Source organism: Kogia breviceps, chromosome 15 (assembly GCF_026419965.1).
Source record: "Kogia breviceps isolate mKogBre1 chromosome 15, mKogBre1 haplotype 1, whole genome shotgun sequence".
NCBI lineage: Eukaryota > Metazoa > Chordata > Mammalia > Artiodactyla > Physeteridae > Kogia > Kogia breviceps.
The window spans coordinates 54,236,919-54,252,426 of NC_081324.1; positions in this window are offsets into that span (position 1 = coordinate 54,236,919).

Here is a 15,508-nt window from a genome sequence, read left to right on the forward strand (position 1 = left end):
TAATATCTAAGCCCTCTGTTATGGATGCACAAGGGGCTCTTTGGGATAAATTGGTGCTCTTCAGCATATCACCTACATTTTATAAATAAAGTTTTATTGGAACACAGCCACACCCATTCATATTGTTAGTGGCTGCTTTCTTGCTACAGAGGCAGAGTTTAGTACTTGTGGCAGTGATTTACAATGACTTTATAACCCACAAAGCCTAAAATATATGCTACCTACTCCTTTACAGAAAAAGTTTGCTTACCTCCAGCTACATGAAGTGGAAGAGGGAATTATCTGGTACTCCTTGCTGTTCTCAGTTGTGAAAAGATGTCCAACTACCACTCAGACATGCAAACACATACACACTTTTACTGCATAGGAAGCAAGTATCAAACAAAAACAGAGTAATTACAGTCTATTCTGTATATACTGATATATCTAGAGTAAATACTGTATAAATTTTTTTTTTAAATTTATTGTTTTATAGTTTAAGTTCTTCCACATAGTCATTGAATTTTATTATAACATCTTGTAAAATATAAAATGTAGGTATTATTATACTTACTTTCCAAGTGAAGAAACTGGAGTTCTAATTTAGGACTTCATTAAGTACCTAGCAAATAATTATAGTGAAAATCTCATCCCTAAGCTCAAACTCATATTTCTGACAGTCTGCTTTTGGCAGAGAAGCTGTTCTGTGTTTACCGAATTGGGTGATATGACAGAGTTTTGGTCAGTGGATTGTGGATGAAAGTCATGTAAGTTCCCATTTCCCTGTGTCCCCAGATAACTCAGCTGCAAGATGAGAGAGAGAGCTCTACCTTTCCAACCCGCACTAGATTTTGTGAGAGTGAGAAATAAATCTTGTTTGGTACAAGTCACCGAGATTTTGGAGTTACCTGTAACTACAATATAGCCTAATCTATCCTTATTAACACATACATGGGATCTCCACTTGGATGCCTTAGTTATCTTGAACACATAGATCAGACTCATTCTCTTCAACCTCTATCGTCCAACCACCCCAAATGTATTCTTGATCCAGTACCCTTTTTATAGGTTGACACGATCTCAAGATAGAAAGCAGGGGGTCTTTCTAGATTCTTTCCTTTCTCATCTCCTAAATCCATCTCTGCCCAAACTGTTTTATTTATCACTTATCTATATGTTTTTGGCCATATTACTGATGTATTTGCCCTAACAGTTTTCTAATATGAAAATTATATAATCTAATAATGAGAATAGTGTTCTTCCTTTTAAGGTCTATATTTTTTTGTTTTGTTTTGTCATGTCCTCTAGAAAAATGGTGTATCATGTTGTAATAGTGACCATCATAGGATCTTGGGTATCACTAAAGGATCATGTTCGCTGTAGTTTTTAAATAGATACTTTTTAATCAAAACATGTAAGTTTTCGTCTTGTATAAGTTTACTATGAGTTTTAAAATAATGAGTGATTACATTTAATTCCAATATTTCTTCAAATGTCACCTCCTTTTTTCAAATTTTATGTAAATATTCTTGTCCTCTGGATTCACATAGTAGTTTTTAATACATATTATCACATTGTAAACATTGTTTACTTTTCTATCTTCTTTAAAAGCCTGTGAATTTTAGTGAAGAAACCGTTTTTCTTGCCTTTGTGTCCTTGGTACTCAAAAGAGTGCTACCATAGAACTATATATCTTTAACATATGTGTGATAAATGTGCTAGCTTTTTTCCTGCACCTCTTGATTGTATGGAATATTATGAAATACCTTATGGGTCAGGAAATGGGTTTGAATAGGTTTGAATTCTGACTCTGCAGGGCCTGATATAATAAGAACAAAATCTGATGGTTTATTAGGCCACCCATCAGAATTTTTTGGTGAGTGAGGGATTACTCTGTTATCCTTAACTTGGCTCTTGGCCTACCCAGTGTTAGCTCCCAGGGTTCTTGGTAATGCAATATAGCTATAATCTTACCCAGGGTATTTCTTCCAAGTCACTTTAACTGGGGTCCTACCTGATTCCTAGTTTAGTCTTCAGTTCTCTGTTGAGTCTGTGTCTCTGTTTTGGGATTTGAGGACTAACTGTACTACCTGGGTCTTGACAACCTACCCAATTTCTTTTCCCAGGGATAATCCCATGATGTCGAACTCTCTATTAAAAATGTGTGTTTCTGCTGCTGCATCAGCATCCATTAATTCAGACTTTAGCTGGTGGCCAATGACCAGAAACATGGTTGGGCAGGGGAGGAGGGCCTGAATTGTGAACCAGATTCACAATTTGGTTAGTTAGTCCTAGATACAGTTTACTCCTCTCATTCTTGTCTATCATTGATGTCTCAATGTGGTCTTATAGTTTATGTTTATGGGGCAGGATAATGAAATCCTAACAGTGAGCTTCTAGAGAATGTATTCTCTTTTTAGAACAAATGTCAAAAAGAGAGAAAAGATTTAAGTACATACTTTATTCTCAGAGCAACTGAAGATGCATATCTAGAAGCTCACCATTCTAGGTATGATGGGAAGGTCAGGGACTCCTGTGTGGAAACTGTGGTGTTAGGTGGAAGATTTGATCTTTGAAAACAGTACTATTATTCACAGGAGCACCATTCTGGCTACAAGAATGAGACATGTACAAAGGACTCAGAACTCATCCTGATGATACCAGCCCTAAATAAAATGGCCTCCAAACTAGTGGTAATAAGAGCTTCCCCAGATGTTTGAAACCTGACTATAGAGTGAAAGCACAGTGAAGATCTCTTAAGGACTACTTTTTGTTAGGGAAGCTTCTCTGTAAGTAATATATAGTCATAGATACATCTGAAAAAAGTGGAGAAATGGATTAAATTGTCATCATTATTGAATGGCCATTAGAGAATGCCCTATCTATAAATATATTGCCTGTTTTATGCCAAAGGTTGTTAGTGAGAAGCCATGAAAGGTAAAATACCCATAGCAATTGTCTTGAGCATTATTAGCCTGGTGTCTTAAGAGCATCAGTCACAGTGGAAAAGGGTTTGGCCTGTTGGCCCCTATGCCTAATTGCAGCGAAGAACCATTCTCACCCATGGAATTGTATGGTTCCCATAAATTGTATTACTATCTCATTCATTATTTTCTTTACTTATTTATTTAACAAATATTTATTGAGCTTTTCTTCTGTTCCATGTAGGAACAGAACAAAAGGTAGGAAGAAAACCAAAGCACTTCTCTCGACCAAGAAAATAGTTACAAATCTGTGCAACAATAGTCTCAGTGGTAATGAATACGTAAAAAATATGCTTTGCCAGAATTTGGGTCAGGGCAATCCTGTACGAGGTGGGTATACAACTGAAGCTATATTCAGGTTATAGTTCAGAGTGTACTCAGATCCTAAGGTAGTAAGGATTTAGCATCTGTTACCTTGGTTCACTTGGAATTTGTTCGGGTGGTGTTCAGCCTGTTGCTCCTTAGAGAATGACCTTCTCAGTAACGCCTGGAAAAGCCTTGGCTATCATTTTCTCATTGCTTTTCCTATATTGTCACCTTGCATTGCCTTCTGTTTCATTATATTTTTCCTTTCTTCATTAAAGATGAGCAGAAAATATAATATATGCATAAGTTTTTAGCTCCCACAACAACTTTGTCCACTATATATAATATATATTTTATAAATATATATAAAATACTTCCTAAATGTGTTTTCTACTGAATTGGCCAGATCCCATATTTTGTTAATCACTAATTTTAATTTGAATTATTGATAAAGGATGTTTTCTTGAGCATATGATGGATTACTCTCTTCCTGCTCTTCTCTGCCTGTGGCATATGAAGCTCCTGTTAGAGCCTCTACTTCAGGAGTAGTTTTGCCCTATATATCACAGGGTGGCTATGAAGAATTAGTAAAGTTCAACTTAAATACGATTTATAACACATCAAGTCTGAGAGTAGAATTGGGAGGGGCACTGTGACCTCGAAACAATCTTTATTGATCCAGCTAGGTTTTAATAACATCAGTCAAAATGTGCTCTGACAGCTCCTTGATAGTTTTTGGCTATGGTGAGAATTTCACCAACATCTTTAGACTCTTTCTTCATCTGTCTCCTTGTGTGCTGTCCTCTTTCCACCATCAAGATCCATTTATGGCCGGATCTGTTGACTCAAGGGCACTAGCATCTTCATAAATATGGTAGAAAAAGAGGTTTTCAGGCTGTCTTTTGCCTCTTTATTTTAGACTGCTGGGCATGATGACACAAACGCATCTGCCCTGCTCTTTGATAAAAATGCATCTTCTCTCAACCGTCTAGATTTAAATAATTCCTTTTAAAAAGATGTACAGGAATAGGGCACAATTTTATGGCAAAAACTTTCCAAATAGTTTTCCACTTTAAGAGGACTGTTTTGGAACTGGAAGTCCACTCAGATGTCGTTTCCTCTGTACTGACTTTCTCAGAGGTCATTAATTCTGCTTATGCAAATTCACTTTCTTCATCTCCATTTTTGCCAAATGAACCATAAAAACTGCTACAGGGGGAAATGTCTAGGAGAGAAACAGAATGATTCTATTTTTTTTTCTAGTTTACCTTCTCTGCACACTTTCCCCCTGTAATCAGAATTATTTCTTCTTTAGTTTATAAATCTGTTGCAGTTTTCCTGACTTGTGCTCTAGTTAGTTGTATTCCAGTTCTATTCTTAACTAATTTGGAACTATGTTTCATTCACTTTCTCATAACTACATTTCAATTACTTAGTTATAATAGGGACTAAAGGCCCATTGAAATAAATCTAGCATGTTGGCAATATTCGGACCTTACAAAAATATTTGTTGAACACTACTATCTGCTAGATATTATAATTCTGTACTTGATGTATAAAAAGAAGTATAGTATAAGACAATATCATAGCTGCTAATTTAATGGAAAATACACATAGAAATTTGAATCAGGACTCTTATGATTGCACTATAGAAATCTCAAATGATAGAAATAAAATTCAAACTTAGCATTGTATGTATTCTTTTCATTTCGAAATAGCAACTGTAAATGTCACCACTCCCACAGTAAACCGTCTGCTTTTGCTTTTTGCTGAAGAAGCAAAAATACCTTCAGAAATATTTTAGAAGAAACAGAATTGGCCTTGGTCATGAAATCACTTGCAAACTGTTTTTTCAAAATAATCATGTGATTTCTAAACAGGGTTTATGGTGCGCTATGTACTATAAGTAACACTGTATCCTTATCATGTTCATTTCTTAGACAACCCTTTGAAGTAATCAGATAATTATTTCTACTTTATAGAGAAGTAAACTGAGGCTTTGAGATGTTAAATAACTTTCCTAAGGTCTTAATGTTAGTGGAGCAGAGATTCAAACTACCCTGTACTACTACTCTGTCCTCTATTTAACCCGCTCGTTTCTAAGAGAAATGAGTGAGAGCTAGTTTCTTGCCCAAGTAGAAGTGGTCTTGAGCTCTCAGTTCTTAATAAATGCATTTCCCAAAAGACTTGAACTTTCTTCAAATAATCACAAGGTGGCAGTGTATCAAACCTTAATTCAGAATGTTTAAGCTTATGCATTTGTAGTGTACTGATATGGGCCTCAGATGTAAATCTGAAACATCTGATTGGTAGATGTCTAAACTGAAATGAAAACTGAGGAATAAGTTCTTATAATATCATTAGGAATTTAAATTCAAGATTATATATTACTGGATATGCACTTTTCTTCTGTAACCTACATGGAAAATAATTTATTTGTCAACATACTGTATATCATTTGGGGGGCATTTTCTTATTTTCCATATGAAACATAAGTAAGTGTGTTTTCTATTCAATTGTACTTGTATAACCTGAAATTTTCATGATGGTTCTTATGTGAAAATATTTTGGCAGGTTATGACTATTTCTGTGGGTATATTGTTTTTATGAATTGTAAGGAACTCTTATAATGACATAAACAATGCCAAACAGTTATAGAGTAGTTTTAAAACGACACTTCTTAAAAGTTCCACATAAGTTTCACTTTGAAATGATTACATGTGTTGTGATTTACATATATATTTTTTTAATTTAGACTTAATTCTGTATTTCTGAGTATGTGTGTCATCGCTTGATTCTACCACTATTACTTTCAGGCATTAATTATCTTTTTGAGTTAATACTATCCTTCTTTAACCAAAATAGTTAATTTAACTTCTGTTTAAGAGGCAGATTATTATAATTCTGATATTTCAGACAAATTGACATAGATTGAACCAAGGGTGACATTTAGAACTTTATATGCCTTAAATGTAACTTTTAATTAAGGTTTTCTCTTCTCGTTGCTGGATTTTCTAATTATATTCAAATAATAAGAGGGAAGACCTTTCCAAGGAGGCCAAAAGAATACATATACATTCTTAAATATGCTAATCAGAGATTATGGAGCATAATAATTTATCTCAGCCCTGTGATTTAAAACTATTTCCTTTGTTTTTCAACCCTTGTGTGGGTTTTATTCTCTCCCTCAGACATATCACAAGTCATTGTTCACCTTATTCATTCTCTATCCTGCTTGCAACAAAGTAGCATTATGATATTTTATAGGTAATTCTGAATATAGATCAGCTTCCTTATGCATGGGGAAAGTAAAATACAGGTGTTCTTTTGATGTCTCCAAAACATTTTATTCTGCTTTTCTTAGTGTGACAAGATATCTTATACCTCCAAAAAAAAAAACCTCTGTTTTTATTGATAGGTAATAAAGAAACAAAAATATGGTAGAGATAGATATTTGAATTATTGGTGAAAAATTTAATTATTTTGTGTTGAATGTACATTAATGCAACAAAAATGCCAATGTTTCTGTGTTTTACCTTTAAATTTAACCATTACTTCAAAATGCTCTTTTATTGCTTTCCATAATGCTGCCAATTTACTAAGATTCATCAAATGAATTCAATTTGTTTTGCACTTTATTTTCTTCAATATGTCTTGTGCATAGACTATTTCTCAAACTTAATTCTGTTTGTATATTGTGTCCTCATTGTATTTCATATTCTTTTAAAAGTCTCTTTAGTTTTTCCCCTCTTGCTGTGCTGCCTGGTTAGGAAGAATGGGCAGAAGAGAATCCAGAAGAACTCTAGGTATTATTTATTATTTAAAAATAAGATGATCCTTCATCTAAAATTTTCTAAGTTAAAAAAAAAAAAGTTCAGCCTTTTAAATATCCATTTTATCATGGGAGGTACATTTTTCTTTTTTGGTGCCACAATTGGACCAGAAGAAATTTCAATACAAAAATTTAAAAAAAAATCACCTCCTAGAAAATCTAATGACCGAATGAGATAACTTACAAAGAACTAAATTTTGATCCCTTCTTCTAGGTTGAATTTTAAGCTTTGTACATAAGGAATGCCTGCCCCATTTACCACTTTTAACTACTACCTACTTTTAAAATTTGGCCACTGGAAGTTGAGGAGTCATCATGAGAAACATTAGATGCTTGTCTCACATGCTTTTAGAAACAACGGGTGCAAAGATTCTTAGAATAGATACCAGGGGGGTACTGTCCCCAGCTTTCCTGAATTATTTTCTAGCTAAATTACAATGCATTTGTAACATTTTTATGTATAAGATTACCCATATTCTTATAACTGTAAGTTATTTTAGATAATAAAAGTAAACTGTCATATACAACCTTGGTTTCTTAAATAAAAATACAGCACGGATTCCTCAAGTTAGATTAGATTAGTTGGAGGGAAGAATATGCTCCTACCATTGAGCTTGTTGTCTGGACCTTCTATTTTGCCAAACATTCTCTTTCTGCCTCGGGGGAAATATGTTCTTATTTTGTGTCAAAGATTTTGCTAAGTCTACTTATAATTGTCTTAACATAAATTTCATAATTTTCTACTTCAGTTTAATTATATATTTCTTATAATTTAGTTTGAAACTTTTATTTCTAAAAGTATAGCTTATTTGAAATAATGAAAATGCCTGTGAAGATTAGGTAGTGATATTTCTGGATATAATAATAAAAACAAATAGTGATATTTGAGCTATCAAAATATTCTGATTTAAGAATTATAAAGGAAATATTTTTAAATTAACAAATTAAAAAATAATTGTTTCAAAGTCAGTCAGAACTTACTTAATGTCTTTTGTAAATGTTTTACCTGTTCAAATTTTCAAATCTATGGAATTAATAAAATAACTGGACAATGAAAACCCATATACACTTCAACTAGATTGATAAACGTTTAAAAAATATTTGCTTTACTTCGTTCTTTATGTCAGCGCATGTATTTATCAATCTATCATTCTCTTCCATGTATGTATATATATATGAGCTATTTGAAAGTAACTTACAGATATCATGACACTTGAAGCATGCATATTTTTAGCATTAGAGATTTGTCTACATAAGCACGATATATTATCACGTCCAAAATAACTGTCATTAATTCAATAATATTGACTCTGAAAGTTCTTCTGTGCCACTTTCCAGGCAATTTCCACCTCCCATACATAACTGTAGTTCTGATTTCTATCACCATAGATTAATTTTGCCTGTCCATACCATTGAAATCATGCAGTTGTATTCTTTGTCTTTGGCTTCTTTTATTAAAATAAATTTTTGAAATTTATCCCTATTATGTATGTGCATAACTTTATTAGAAACTCCCAGAAAGTTTTACACAGTGACTATTCTACGTTCCATTCATATTAGCAGCACATCAGAGCTTCAGTTTGTCTACATCTTTACCAATATTTAAAGGGAACTCCCACTTTTTCAACCCCAGAAGCCGTGAAAGAAGTTTGGCTACTTTGAAGCCCCCAGGCTGGGAGGAATCTCCCACTGCATGGAGAGGTCATGCATAGGTGCTCTGCTCAACAGCTCCAGTGAATTAAGCTTTCAGTCATCCCAAGCTAGGACCAAACGTGAGCGGGAAGATGTCACCAAACAATCCAGTCCGACACTGAGTTGCCCCAGATGTTTCAGTCTTCCTAGGTCAGGACCAGACATTGGGGAGCAGAGACGGGACAGCCCCACATTCCTTGTCTGAATTTCTGAACCACAGAATTCATGAGAATAATAAAATGGCTGTTTTATGCCACTTAGTTTCACGTGGTTTGTCATGCAGTGGCAGTAATGAGACATTTGGATACACTATACTTTTGTTGTCATTCAGTTTGAAATATTTTCTCATTTTTCTTGTGATTTCTTCTTTGACTTGTGGGTTATTTAGAAGTGTCTTGATAAATATCAAATATTTTGGGTTTTTCTAGATATCTCATTAGTGTGCATTTCTAATTTAATTCTATTATGTTCAGAGAACATAATATGAATAAATACAGCCCTGTGAAATTTACTGAGACTTATTTTATGGTCCACGTACGGTATTTTGTGGTGAATGTTCTACGTATAGTTGAAAAGAATATGTATTCTGCAGTTGCTTGGTGTATTTGTTCTATAAATAACAATTAGTTCAGGTTAGTTAGATCCTCTATTTTCTTGCTAATTTTTCAGTCCAGTTGTTCTATCAACTGTCGAGAAAGGGATATTAAAATCACAAATAGTGATTGCGGATTTGTCTATTTCCTCTTTTAGTTCAGTCAAATTTTGTCTCATGTAGTTTGAATCCTCATTATCAAGAACATATGCATGTAAAATTTTTACATATTTTTCATGAATTTACACTTTATCATTATGAAATTATCCTTACCACCTCTAGAAAAGCCTGTATCTTATAGTCTCAGTCCAGTATTAGCTGCTTTTGTTTTGGTTTTTTGTTTTGTTTTCTACTATAAAGCAACGTTTTATACTTACTACTTGCGTGGTATATTTTCCAATTACTTTCAGTCTGTTTGGGTATTTAATTTTTAAATTTACCTCTTATAAACAACATAGGATCTTGCTTTTTTATGTCTTTTATCTAATTTGACAATATCTGCCTTTTATTTGGAGTGGTTAGTCCATTTTCATTTAATGTAATTACAGATATGGTTTGCTTTAATTCTACAATTTTACTATTTGATTTTTTTTTGTTTTTGTTTTTGTTTTTGCGGTACGCCGGCCTCTCACTGTTGTGGCCTATCCTGTTGCGGAGCACAGGCTCCGGATGCGCAGGCTCAGCGGCCACGGCTCGCGGGCCCAGCCGCTCCGTGGCATGTGGGATCTTCCCAGACCGGGGCACAAACCCGTGTCCCCTGCATCGGCAGGCGGACTCTCAACCACTGCACCACCAGGGAAGCGCTACTATATGTTTTTAATTATCTGATCTTTGTCCCTATTTTAAGCTGCCTTATTTTGTGAGTTAGTTAATCAATTATAGTTTAAGAATTTATGTTCTTTATTGGCTTTTTTTTACATTTTAATTTTCAATAGTTCTGTGTCCATCTATTTTATTCTATTTTAAAAAATTTTTATTGGAGTATAGTTGATTTACAATGTTGTGTTAGTTTCAGTGCAGCAAAGTGAATCAGTTATACATAAATGTGGGGGGAAGTGATAAATTAGGAGATTGGGATTAACATGTACACACTACTATATAGAAGATGGATAACTAATAAGGAGCTACTGTATAGCACAGGGAACTCTACTCAATATTCGGCTTTTTTGTTATGATGGAAGATTAACAAAATTGAGCTCTGCCAACAAGTTGATAAAGAAAAATTGTAAAGGAGACCAGCATCAGAGTCACAGATTATTGCCCAGAATTTTAGATGTAATGCTTCAAGATGACTCTTATTACTCTTGAAAACTAGTAAGAGACATCCAATGCAAAAAATAAATAAATAAAGAGAGAGAGAGAATCTGGAAACAGATGTTACAACTTTCATTAAAATTACCTCCAAATTGATCATACACCTAAATATAAACCACAAGTATATAAAATTGCTAGAAGATAACACAGGAGAAATCTAGGTGACCTTGCATTGGGAGTGACTTTTTACATATAAGACAAAAAAAACATGATCCATGAAAGAAAAAATTGATAAGCTAATTTCATTAAAATTATAAACTTCTGCAAATGATAAGCTGTAGACAGAGAACATATTTTCAAAAGACATATCTAATAAAGAATTGGTATATTAAATATATGAAGAATTCTTAAATTCAACAATAAAAAAAAAGAACAACCAGGTTAAAACCTGGGCAAAAGCCCTGACACCTCACCAAAGAAGATATATACATGGCAAATATACATATGAAAAGATGTTCAACACAATTTGTGATTAGGGAATTGCAAATTAAAACAACAATTAGATACCACTACACACCTATTAGAAAAGCCAAAAACCAAAACACCGACAACACCAAATGCTGGTGAGGATGTGGAGCAACAGGAACTCTCATTCATTGCTGGTAGAAATGCAAAATGGTATAGCCTCTTTGGAAGACTGGCGGTTTCTTAAAAAACTAAACATACACTTACCACATGAGCCAGCAATTTGTGTCTCAGTATTTACCCAACTAATCTGAAAACTTATGTTCACACAAAAACCTCCACATGAATATTTGTAGCAGCTTTATACTTAATTGCCAAAACTTGGAAGCAACCAAGATTTTCTTGAATAGGTGAATAGATAAATAAACTGTGGTTCATCCATACAATGGAATATTATTCAGCAATAAAAAGAAATAAACTGTCAAATGAACATATTCATCACCTGAAAGGTTTTCTCACACTTATAATCCACCTCTCCTGCTCCTGCTCCTGCGTCCCCAGGAAACCACTGGTTGACCAAGAAATAATCTTGATTGTGAGGAAAGAGTTGTTGACATGCTTATATTTATGTTTCAAAAAGAAAAATCTGGTAACAGTATGGAGTAGAAATGGGTGAGGAACCTCAGTAAATATTAGTAGATCAATTAAGAGGCTATTAAAGTAACCCCTTGCTTTGTGACCACCTAGAGGGGTGGGATAGGGAGGGTAGGAGGGAGATGAAAGAGGGAGGAGATATGGGGTTATATGTATATGTATAGCAGATTCACTTTGTTATAAAGCAGAAACTAACACACCATTGTAAAGCAATTATACTCCAATAAAGATGTTAAAAAAAAATAAAGTAACCCTTGACATTAGCTTGGACTAATGCAGTGATGATGCACATGGTGGAATGAAAATATTTAAAGATGCATGAGGCATAATAGCAATAGTATGTTGTTGATGGGTGAATAGGGAGGTGACTTAGAGGAAATTAATTATCAGAGATGAGTTCTAGGTTTCTCATTTGCATAATGGGATGAATAATAGTATAATTATGCAGGAAAACCCTGGAAGAGGACTTGATATGAAAATTTGGTTTGACTACTTTTGAATCATTCAAGAGGAGATAATCAAATATATTATCAAATACCAAGATTTGGAGTTTAAAAGAAAGGTTTAGTATAGAAGTAAGAGGTTTTGAATGTCAGGTGTTTTCCACTAGACTATGCTGCCTGCTTTTCATTTTATATTTTTTAAGGTTAAGGCAACAGACATATCTGATTGAGTTAGGGTGAAAGAAAAATATGTTCATAGTGAATCAAAAAAATTCTATTTTTAATAAAAGAATAGAATTTGCAGATAAAATGATTTTCAGCTTAGTGTGCATTTATTTCTCTATATTAGATTTTCTCTTCTTTTCTATTCACTTTGTATTTTCATATAAGTATTTCTTCAGTTTCACATACTGACTCAACGTTCCATGATTAACAGTGTTATTCTTACCTCTTAGGGTTTTTCATGTGCTTGATTGTCCAGTTGTTTCTTCACTTGTTGACTCCCAGTTTGGGGTTGGCTTTTTATTTTTTCTGGCTTGCCACAAACTCTTCCCATTCTTACAGGGGAAAATGATTCCTCGTTGATTTGTAAACACATTCCACCATCTTTCTCTCTGAGATCTATTGAGCTTGCCTATTCATTCCCAAACTTTGTTTATTCGTTGAGAAAACATATCTCCCTTTTCTAAAACTCAAGTGGTGATGTTTTACATTTTTAAAACATGTAACAGAGATTATCCCTCTTCTCTTTGCTTGTTTTCTTGTCCTTAAAAGTAAACTCAGTACCCCTGATATTAAGGTATTAGCATAGAACGCGAGAGTTTAAAAGAATGTTTGTGGGGTAAAAATTTGTTATCTCTGACTTCTTGCTTAAAACTAACTGAATATTGCACTGTACCATACGTCATATTAGTTACTGTGTCACAATGTTACTTTCATTTAATACCATACTAATGGCCATACAGCTTTGTCAGGATTTTCTGTTGTTAGTTCTAACAGGGACTAGACAAATATGTAGCTAAATCAAAGGGTGCATTTATTTCCCTGTAGACATTAATCAGTTTTGTATCTAATGTGGCAACTTTATCCTAACTTTCCTTTATTTAATTTCTTATAAATGACTGGTTGAATCAAATCTGTGATGTGTATTCATTTTATATTTTTATGAGTCATGTTTTTTAGACTTTAAAAAATTACATTTAAGCAGTTTTAAGCATCTCTCAGATGGTTAAGTGGGCTAATCTGTTTGAGAGGTATTAAAGCTAAATTTCTTAAGAAGTACTGCTGGATGGGCTGCTTAACCTTGGCCCATGGTAAATCCAGAAACAATACAATTTTAACTTTTCAACTCTCAGTTTCTCTAGATTTTTTTCCCTCCCTACTGATTTTATTCTTAATTTTTGTTGCTGGTTCATGCATGGCTAATACATTATTTTCCATTGTTGGCAGCAGTGATTAAGAATTTTGCTTGTTCCCAATCACTTGGTAACCTCTGTTAGATGGATCATAAAGATCTATCCTCTCTTTGGTGAGATATAACGGAGAATACGGTTAGCTGGTGTTTTTGTTTGTTTTTTACTTGGTATATTTGTGACCTTTGATCAATTAAAAATTTCATTCCCAGCAGTTCCTTAGAATCCAGACTGGTGAGTTTCCATTTCCATGTTTACTTGGTCCTATAGCTGGATTTGTAGAACTGAATCTATAAGAACTCTGTGCATCTGTGTCCCTCTCTCTGTACCTGTAATTAAGAAGTCCTGACCTTGTACCTTGTACCTGAGTGAGTACAAGATGTTTTTCTTCCTTTCATGGTACCTAACCTGCCCCTGGTGTTCACAATCTGTTGTAATTCTCTCCTGCATTGTGCCAGGTTGGTCTGGGTGGGCAGTAGCTTATGGCAGATGTGATAGCATGTCACTTCTCAGATTAGATGATTAAAAAAAGACTGTGGCTTCCAGCTTGGGCGTGCTTTCTGCTTACTCTCTACGATCACTTGTATGGGCAATTGCTGTGTTGCAAGAAGTGCTGTGAAGAGACCCATGTGGTGAGAAACTAGAGCCAGTTTCCATCAGGGAAGACCTTAAACCTCCATGTAAGTATGTTTGGAAGTGCCTGTTGACCTTTGAGATTATTATAACCCTGGACAGCAGCCTGACTGCAAGGTCCTGGCCAGAACTGGCAGATGTTTCTGCATTCCTGACCTTCAGAAACTATGTGATGTAATAAATGTTTGTTGTTTTAAGCTGCTTAATTTGGAGTAATTTGTTGAGCAGTAATAGATAACCAATACACCTACCTCTAGAGGGTGTTAATAAATTTTCAGCTCTCAAACTAAAAATGCTTTGTTCTAGTTGATTTCTGGTGATGATAAATAGTTTACTTATATAAATCTAATATCCATAAACTCCATAAAAAAGAGAATTGAACTAATAATTTATGTTTTAGATTAAAATTTTTCTTATAGAAATTGCTAGCTAAGACATATTTTATTGTTTGTTTGTTTTTGCGGTACGCGGGCATCTCACTGTTGTGGCCTCTCCCGCTGCGGAGCACAGGCTCCGGACGCGCAGGCTCAGTGGCCATGGCTCACGGGCCCAGCCGCTCCGCGGCACGTGGGATCTTCCCAGACCGGGGCACAAACCCGTGTCCCCTGCATCGGCAGGCGGACTCTCAACCACTGCGCCACCAGGGAAGCCTTAAGACATATTTTAATATGAGAATCCAAGTTCATGGAGTTAAGGTGAATTTGTGGAAAATTAGTACAGTAGTTTAATAATTTTGGTTAAAAATGATAGTTATGTCTTTTCCTTGATGTTTATAATTATAAAATACTAGATAAGTACACATTTTATTTTTAAAGTTAGATTTGTGTTTATTTTCTCATAAACAGACTAGTTCATTTGAATTTCCTCAACTACTTATACCCTTTACTGATAAAATAAGTTAACAGTGATCTTATATAATGCTTAAAACTATAAAAAATATAACTTTGTGCCAACTAAATTGAATAATTCTGACTTTTTATTTTAAAAAAATTACATTTTCTAAGTATCAGTTTGAACATCATTTCCGAAAACCTTTAGATATCTTAAAACCTTGTAATAATATTAAATCAAGTTAATAGCTAATAATTTGATACCTAGTTTCTAAGCAATGTTTCTGAACACAGAAACACTGATTAATAATCATAATAGAGGGCTTCCCTGGTGGCGCAGTGGTTGAGAATCCGCCTGCCGATGCAGGAGACACAGGTTCGTGCCCTGGTCCGGAAAGATCCCACATGCCGCGGGGCAACTAAGCCCGTGAG